This window comes from Acyrthosiphon pisum, chromosome A2, assembly GCF_005508785.2.
Source record: "Acyrthosiphon pisum isolate AL4f chromosome A2, pea_aphid_22Mar2018_4r6ur, whole genome shotgun sequence".
Lineage (NCBI taxonomy): Eukaryota > Metazoa > Arthropoda > Insecta > Hemiptera > Aphididae > Acyrthosiphon > Acyrthosiphon pisum.
Window position 1 is genome coordinate 44,140,034 of NC_042495.1, and position 10,517 is coordinate 44,150,550.

A 10,517-nucleotide genomic window follows, 5' to 3' on the forward strand; every position below is an offset into this window, starting at 1 on the left:
CCAATCATTACAAAAATGAGCATAACTAGGCACATGCACAATAAAAATTCAGGTGGTGAAGGGGGGGGCGGGAGTTAAACTCACACATAAAATCAAATGGCATTATTTTAACATACATTTTTGTGTAGATAGATATCTACATACCTAAAAGATGCAATTTATACTTGCGCGTGGTCTATTGTAGGTACCTATGCATAAATCCAAGGTAAGTATGATAATAATATTATAATATTATACTTGTGCCGTTGCTGATTTCGCCGACCCAAGCGAAATAATATAATAGGTATTACCTAGTTTTCGCTGCAGTATATAGCGGCACTTGTAACTTGTCAGCTTAACCATTTTAGATTCTGAGCGAAGCAAAGAAGCTATTGGTTTTACAATATTTTTATTATTTTTTTATATCCCGTATACAAAATTTCTACCAAAAGGAGTGCTTCGATTTCAACATAAAGTATCTTACCTTTTAGAAAATTGGATCAAGATGATACTTTAGAAAGTTCATTTTCCGATTTTCTCAATAGTTATTTAATGCCACGGAAAAAAACCACCGGAAAATTACGAAAAAACGCTAAAAATGGGAGTTTTATTTCTAACGCTTTGTTTATCACCATAGAAACGAATAAAATTTATAATATTATAATATTAATTCAATTTATATATGATATAATAAATAATAACAATATAAAATATCCAGACTGACAAACCGTCTCCGCTCAGAATCCTTTTTCTTATACAATGATATTATATCATTGAATTCAAATTTAATACAACCATTATACAATGACCCACTTGTAATCTACTGTACAGCAGAACGACATCCACTTACCTGCTTTTTTATTTTAATATTTTAATTTTTGATTTTGCACGATTCATTAAATATTGTTTTCAGTTTTTCATCGTTGTTCTATTGTTTCTTATATAATAATTGTATTGTACTGTATTGTTGCAGCATACTGTGAAGGATTAAACATTTTTTTTTTTCAATTCGTTGATTTATTGACTCACTTGATAACATACCAAATACGCACTAGGAATTAGGATATTTCGAAACTTCTGCAGCAGAGACTGTATTATATTATACCCACCAAAGTATAGTATTTACTGTCTATATCCACTTCTTAACATAACAACTTACCATAGCATCCTAGTGGGCTGGTATACATAGTGTTTGAAAATTTCATGAAATTTAAAAAAATGAAATATTTCAATTATCATTATTTTTGTAGTTTTGTCTTTTGAAATATTAAATAATTAATCTAAATAAATTAAATACCTCATTAGTCATTGACACACATTTTTTTCTTAGTTTTAATGTATAATAATATAATATTGTATTTTTTATTCTATTATTTGATGTAAAAATGTTAGATAAATAAGGGGTAGATATAGGTATATTGTATATGTACTATGTACGTGGTAACTTATATAGTTATATGTTAAAAATCAGATCAGAGTTTTTTTGATCGAGAATCCTTATGACATGTATTTGTATAATTGTATATAAAAAAAACATAATAAAAATATAAATATAAAAATGGAATATAAATTAAAAAAAAAACGCTTGGGTATAACGTTTATCATATATGTTATGTTATGAAAATCATTGTTTCTTATTAATGTTAACATGACGTATTATAATTATATAAAACAAAAAACATAATAAATATTAAAAAGAAACAGTAAAAGGAAACCAGTACTTAGGTGTATATTATAAAAATCATAGTTTTCTTGCTAACGATTCACATGAATTAATATAAATTATAATTATAATTCATATACAATAAAAATATAAAACAAAATAATATTTAAAAATTAAAAATGAAATAATTTATAAAAATCCAATATTTCATGAAATATTTCTCATACTTCAAACACTAGGTATACCTACATGATTTTTTTTTTAAGCAATTTTCGATTTTTGTGATCCAAAACTAAATTCATGTGTAAGCCACCGTATAGCAATCTATAGGGGTTGAAAATAGAAGCTTACAACACCCTTAAATTTAAAATTTAAAGGAATCAATTGATATAACTTTTTTTGATATCTGTCCAATAGGTAGACAGTAGTTTTTGAGTTTATATTAATATAGGTAGATAAAGAGATGTGCGATATACCTACCTAATTGTCAACAATTCTACAGCAAATATTTAATTTGTGTGCAATTTTGAGAAGCACTGTTTCACACGATACACTTTGTGATCCTATTTAGGTACCTAGGTATATACACATAACTATAGAAACTTTCGTATGGCAATTGAATGTCGGCAGTAAACGCTCGACCGTCGCGTCGCTCGATGTCTATATAATATTATAACCTATTATGCCTATAATATCTACCTTCCCGTGTGCGCCGAAGATCGTGATAAAGCTCGTTAGCGCAAGATCGTATGAGACAAAGAATAAGTCTCTCTGGTCGGTGGGTCGTAAAATAATAATAATAAAAATAGACAAGAAGAAAAAATATGCGACCGTTCAGACCGGTTTTCTTTCATACTTTTATTGTGAGCTCACCCACCCCCTCGTCTACGTATTATATTATTAATATTATTATTAAACATCTTATTATATTTTCCTCTCTCGCATTTTTTTTGTCATTTTATGTATTTTTTTATATATGGGTACTGAGTACATTATGACATCTATATAATATGCATATAATATTTTATATATAAAAACTGAGTATACATATAAACCATTCGTCATTACATAAAGTGTGATACTACATTATACAAGAAAACAAGAGAGAGTTTTTTCATTGCCATTTATACCGGCGCAGAATCAATTTTATGAGTACACGTACATTATGTTGTATGGGTATATTACTGTATTAATGTGTAAACATAATATTATTATCTAATACAGCTTTTAAGTGGATATAGATAGGTTACAGTGGTGAAGTAATTAACTAATACAGATCACAGATGTATTAGAAACCGTGGCCGATTTATTTGTATACACAAGTTCTTTAAGCATTGATCAGTGACCTACATAGTTCTAAGCCATGTAAATTATGTGTTTGAAGACATGCTTAAAAAACTGGATACAACAATTAGCATTTTGTTTTAAAATGCAGCTCAATAACCCGCGACAGAGTATCTACCTTATATAATGGTCATATGATTTTCCGTCGCGGGACATCCGTTTTTCGTAGCATATATTATTATATATGTAGGTACACACACTATATAATATATATATACGCACACTGTACATACTATATATGTATAAATTATATTATATAAGTATATAACACTAGAATAGGATATCGATTTGATAATCGGCGTTTTGGTAGTCAGGATTCCGGTGTTGTACCTATTTTGTAAGATATTATACACATAGGTACCTAAATAATATGTATAATAGAGGTACCTATAGATTATAATATAAATAATATATACCTGTACGTATGTTATTAACGTGTATGGTGTTATTAACTTATTATTGATATAATATGCATAAAGTAATTATTATATATTATAAACGCGTATATTTTGTCTTCCGTGATACAATGGCCGGATATACGCAAATCGTGTTTTGGAAAACAGCCTATTATAAAACTCAACCGCCGTAAATCGCATCGCGAAAATGCGTAATTCGCCTTCGCACGACCGTATACTATAATTTTCGCAATACCCATGTACGCACGTTAAAATAACAACGAAAGTATATAGGTACGACGGTCTTGGCGTGAACATAGCCAAAAGCCGTTTACGCCAAACGCATTTGAAAAATAACTATTTTCACCCAAATGCTACCTATACATAATATTACAATATACCTATTACGTCCCTCATGTAATTTGCAGCGCCGCATAAAGGTACGTTATTGACTTTTCCCGCAGCAATTACCACTTATATGTAGGTAATTATAATATATTACCGCGGTTCAGTGTGGGATTTTTCATTGTCGATACAGTTTCAAGTTATACTATATACTATTTTTTCTATTGATATGTATAAGTACTGACTTTTTAAAAATGTGTATTTGATAAAATCCAAGCTCCCTGCAGTATTACCAGTCCTGTTAAGTATTTAGGTAAGTAAAAGTATTTGAGTAAAAGTATTCAAATACTTTTTTAAGTATTGAATAACTTTTTTAATACTTTCAGCATGAAGTATTTTGTATAGTATTTTAAATACTTTTTTTGTATTAAATACTTTTTGGTATTGAATACTTTGGCTTTTTATCTCGAATATTTTATTTTTATTCGAAATAATTGGTTGGAAAAATATTATTGTCAACTACAATAATAGAATAATAGTTATATTTAATATTCTGTATTTCTATGTTAGCCGAAGCCCAAAGGTTTGTGAAAACCAGATTTCTAAAAAAAGTTATTGAATATTGAATAACAATATTTTATATTCCCTTTAAAACTATTAGATAACTATTAAATTACCTACTACCTATGCGTTTATATTACGATAATTAGAAACCCACTTTAAAAACCAAAAGTATTTGAAAAGTACTCCAAATACTTTTTCAAAGTATTTGAGTAGTATTTGAAATACTTTACAATTAAAGTATTTGAGTAGGACTCAGTATTACCTATACTTATTTACATTTTAGGCCCATAATTTGCTGGCAGTGTGCACGTCAAACAGTATAAACGACAGTACATGTGACACGTGTATAATATGATCGTAGGGCTGAGAATATATCGCACTAAAAACCCTTAAAAAATGCTATCAAATATCGAAAAATTCAGTATAAAAACCTCAAAATGCATTTATAATTTATTCCTAAAAAAATCGGTATAAAAGTGTACTACAGAATCATTAAGTATTTTAAAAATATAAAAATCAGTGAGGTACCTATAGGCTATAATACAGGTAGTGTAAAATATTTTAAATTTAAGATATTGTTAATTAAGTGCAACGTGCATAGGCACAGAACATGTAAAATATATTTACAAGATGCAAATTAAACAATAGTTAATAAAATGTGTGTAAAATGTTTTAACTGTTAGAAATTTCAAATTATGAACAATATTCAAAAGAGTAATACAAATTGGAAAAACCCACCTATAAAGTATAAAGAAAAAAAGCAAAATAAAAGTTTCAAAATTGAATTCATTAGTGTCAAATTTAAGCGTTGTTTTAAAGAAGCTATGTCTACAGTAAGCTAAAAATAAAGAATTCTTCTACAAATTAAAATCTCTAATGATCAGTTATCCATAATCGGAGTTATCAAGCTATATAGCTACATAGTATATAAATATAATATATAACTATTAACTATATACACCGAATTCCTGGTAGGTATATTGAATATAATACTATATAGTATAAAGTTTATGACCCAATGTCTCGATGTACTAAAGAAATACCTATAGTTGCTAACAATATAGTAGTTCCTATACTGCTGAGTACTCCGCCTAAATAATAAATATGCGTATGCATATATTATATTTGTCACTTGTCAGTATATTTTTTATTGACTAATAAAATATGTTAGGTCAGTTAAACATCCGTTGTCAGTGATGCATTTAATATATTATAATATATTAAGTAAATAGGTATTTACATTTATCTTAAACTGATTCAGAAATAGATATATTGAGATTTGAGATAACAAAAATTTAAAAAAAAATTATTAAATAGATAAACTTTTAATAATTAAATTGGTTTAAAAAGTGGTAAAACGTGATAGAATAATGATGGTATAATAAATTGGTCACATAATATTGTTTGACTTCAACAAAATATTACTCTATATAATGATTAATGCCATATAATATAGGTACCTATATAATATAATATTATAAATCTGAAAAGGTGCCTAATTAAAAGTAAAAATCAAATCTCATAAAAAATGATAAGAGTTAAGTGTATTCATATATTTAATAAATAAATAACACCTATATACATTTTCATTATATTATTATGATGCATTATATATTATATTTGTTTACCTACTCAATTGATATTTATTCGACTTGGCACTAGTTGGCAGCACTACATACATTTACATCATTGTAATTACCTACAAATATAATTATACGTGTTATAGTTGAATATTATGTAAATCTAAAACAGAATGCAATTCTCCATTATTCATTAAAATGCATTTATATATACCTATATATTTTTATTACATATTTAGTGTTTCATTTGTTATATATAACGAGTGGAGATCCCAATAATAGATTAAGTTTACATGATATACAATAAATAAGAAAAATTAAACTTCACGCATGTACAACATATATAACATGATTCCGTTTTCGATAACTAAATAATATTAAAACTCACTAAAATAGATGTGGTACTCGTTACCCATATGCAATATCATATACGGTCAATCAGTTGGCTATACTACCATGTTTCTGTGCATAGGAACAAGTGAACAAAAAAGGGAACGTGGGACATTGTGGAACGAAAGGAATTTTAAGGTTCTCTTGCGAGGGTAAAGAAAGAGCCAAGTAAAGATTAACCTTCGCAGGAATATTATAAGGTTAGCACGTCCATCAGTGAATAGGTAAAACCGAATGGATATTATAAATGTATACATTTTACTTACCCATACTATAGCTTACATAATACTGATTAGAAATAAGAATAACCAAAAATAAGTAATCTTAATGAATACTAGTAAGTAGTAATGTATATTAATGTTTTTATTAGTGACCTAATACAATTTAGTTATACAAGTTTAACTTGTCAAGTTAAAAAGAAATGTTTTTGAACAATTATTATTTCACTCAAATTATTTATATATTCTATTACATCGAATAAGTATATTTCATATTTAAAATATATTAGAAAAAACATTATATTAAAATATTGTAAATTTGTCCGATTTATTGTTTATATTCCTAGTAGAGACAACATGATACTTTGGGATGTTTATAATTTATAAATGGAAAATGGTTTCAATTACCATCGAGTTTCGAGTTTTCGGTATTGTATACAACAAAGTATAGTATTATAATACATACATTATGTACGCATAGAATAAACCATGCGGTTATTCGTTCGTAGTAAAAATGAAAACAATAAACCACTTTTGAGTTTTGACACCGTAATCCGATTGATGGGATAGGCACGCACGCCGCGTTGTACCTAACGCGTTTATAGGTATTTTTTAAAATAATTTTGTCTTCCATCATTCAATTAAATATAGATAATATAATAATATTATATCTGTAAGTTAATTATATATTATTAAATTATTAGAAATTGTTGTGCACCTCTGTATATTTATATATTACACTTTTATATTATGAACACCCAGTACAACCTACAGCGTCTGCTTAGGCGTCGGCGATGTAGTTCAAGAATTATATATTATATATGTATGTATATATATTATTGTATGATTGTTATGAGATTGACACCCGAAAAAGAGTACGTTGACCCGCGTGAAATGCATTTTCGTGAGCGGGTCCTTAATGACATTGACAGTGAAGGTCTATAGCGCGCTTTGTCGTGATCCTTTACTATTGGTATATATAATATAATATATATATATTATATATAATTTATGTCTATGTTATAAACTAAGGATAATATAATATAATATAGTAGGTATACCCAAAGGAAGAATAGTGTACATACATTACATCAATATATTTTAGGCATATGTCGTATAAGTAGCAAGTACTGAAGTATCATTATATTTCGTGTAGGTAATACGCGTCTACACGCATTAATGAAGACTTTATTAATGATATACAGTTATTAGACCACAATTTTATGAACTTCACAAATGTGTAGTAGTAATCATTGATTATTATTATTTATTGTGTATTTTATGTACAAAATTAGATGATTGTAAACCTATCATCACCTATCATATTTGTAGAAAATATTGTTAAGAATTAAGATATGGGGAAAAATTAATTGTTTATTATAAAAAGATGAACTATAGTAGGTATATGAGTTGGCAATTTATATATTTCTCTGTACCACCAGAAATTGAGACCAATTTATGCCACAAAATTGTTATAACGACTTATTATTATGACTTTATTAAAAATAAAAATAAATGTAGGTTGGTACTTACTCATTATGGTCATTACTTATACTCATTTTTATAATATGTACGTTTTAGGGCATTATTTTTTTAGGTTAGTATTTTATAAATCTAGTGGTTTTACAATGGTATTTTTTTTAAATTTTTTTTTTTTTTATCATATTTACAATATGTCAACATTTCTACCAGAAGGAGTGCTTCAATTTCAACATAATATAGTATCTTGTCTTTTAGCAAATTGGATCAAGATGGTACTAAAAAGAGGTTATTTTTCGATTTTTCAATTTTCTCAATAATTATATCTAATGTCACGGGAAAAACCACCGACAAATTATAAAAAACCAGCTAAAAATGGGATTTTAATTTATAACGCTTTGTTTATGACTATAGAAACGAATAAAAAATTATAATATTATAATATCAATTTAACTTACAGGCTATAATAAATAATAGCATTATAAAATATTCAGACTAACAAAACGTCTCCGCTCAGAATTGTTTTTCTTATACAATGATATTATATCATTGAATTCAAGTTTATTATAATCCATTATACATTGACCCACTTGTAACCTGCTGTACAACAAAGCGACATCCATTTACCCACTTTTGGTTTGTTTGGAGCCACATATTATATTGAAAAATAATTTTGTTGTTTTGCATCTTCTCGTAGCACACTTGGTTTTCAAGAACAAAAAATAAATCCTTGTCCCCCGACCCCTAGATAATGAATTTTGTATATTTTTGTCGTATTTTTATAACTAAATGTACAACTTTTTTAATTCTTAAACTTAACATTATATTTAATATTAGTCATTAGAGTAGGTATATTTAAGACACTACGGGTTTGCCAGCGGTGCATTTAAAGATGGGGAGGTGCAACTTAAGCAAATGCCCTAGGTGCCAAATTTTAGTGACGGGAAATGTTTATAGTTTATCATTACACAAAACTGAAATGTTTCTATTTCGTCTAATTTAATTACTATGAAAATAAAGATTATGAAATATACATAGATCTTATCCCCTTGAAGTCTATGATTATAAACGGTTTTCATTCAAGGCTATGGACTATGAGTGGCACGGGATTGCGACAATCACAGATACAAATTTATATACTAATATACTATATATATATATATATGGCCTGTGAGTTTTACTTGTTTTACCAATTGTTAGGTTAGCAAAGTGTGGACTTAGAATTTAGAATAATGGGTAGGTTGGATATTTTTATTTAAAACAAATTATAAACTTTATTGATGGACATGACTGCTATAGCATTTGCCAACTAAACCCCTTTTCCGACAGTTATAGAAAGTTCCAATGTTAAAATAATAAAATGATTAGGATTTGAATGTTATGGCAGTCACGCTGAACGTAATACTTTAAAAAATTAAAATTATTAATACTATACTAGTATACTACCATAGTATATTTTACTGTTCATCAACGTGTTAATAGAACATTAAAAGCAGGGTCTTTTGACTTATATAGAAGACCGTAGTTAATAGCTTAGATCTATAAACTAGTTAATATGACTATAGTTAAAAGTAGGGCACTATAGATACAGGTATGCTATGTCGCCATTTTGCGACTAATAATGTTATGTGAATTTAAATTTCTCCCTCTTTATTTTATCATTTTATCATTGATAAATGAGTCGCAAAATGGTGGCATAGCATACCCATTCTATGTAGAGCCTTGGTTAAAAGTAAAGCTAGTTTAAGCAACTTGGTCCAATAAAATGATAATTGTGCTGTTACTGCCTAGCGGACAGATGACAGTGGCACTAGCCTAATATTAGCGTAATAATGGCGAAAGCCGTTGATAGATAGCTCTGCCGTCGGACACTTACTGAAACGTCGCATCGAGTTGTGTCTTTGATGCTTTTTCAGAACATTGAAGACTGTTTTCTCATGTTCTCTCATCTAACTGACAACATAATAAACTAAAACAGTGAGTTGGACGATATTTCAGTCATAGAATTCACTTCCCATAGTGCCAAAATCCGATGTGCTAGTTAGCGGGCTGCTCGTGTTCAGCAGCCGTTGTCTGTTATAAGTACGGGCCGGCGTTAGTGTAAACATTAAGATCATACTTCACAGGATCATTTCTGTAGTATGCATCGTCCCCTCCAGGTGCAAATCTGGAGTCGTCATCAGCCACGATGATGAGAGTTGTCCATGTGCCAGAGCGTGAGGTGGTTGGTGGTCTTCTGTTCGCAGTAAAGACCACTCAGCAACGATGATCGCAACCAGCTTGCTGGAAGGTATATGGACAGTCTGAGTGGTCCATTTTTAAAAATATGTTTATTTAATGAATGGAAGACTCTCTTAGTCATGACTAGGGCAAAGGACTTGTAGGTCTAAAAAGCACTAAATAGTAACTTGCACTTAAATAGTAACGTGCACTTAAAATTCTATATTATGCACATAAATATTTTTTAAAATTTTTTTATATGTTATGGTTTTCTGATAAATAAGAAAATTTAACTTAAACAATTATGCTAAAAACGACAGTTATGGTTTGAGTTATAATG

At 28.4% G+C, this 10,517-nt stretch overlaps 1 non-coding gene across 1 annotated transcript; it reads left to right on the plus strand.

The window, feature by feature from the left end:
• The first annotated feature begins 10,066 nt into the window (after window positions 1-10,066).
• Window positions 10,067-10,269, plus strand: LOC115034357. Its single transcript, XR_003839722.1, has one exon. It is a non-coding gene; the product is annotated as a small nucleolar RNA U3 (small nucleolar RNA).
• Window positions 10,270-10,517: the final 248 nt, after the last annotated feature.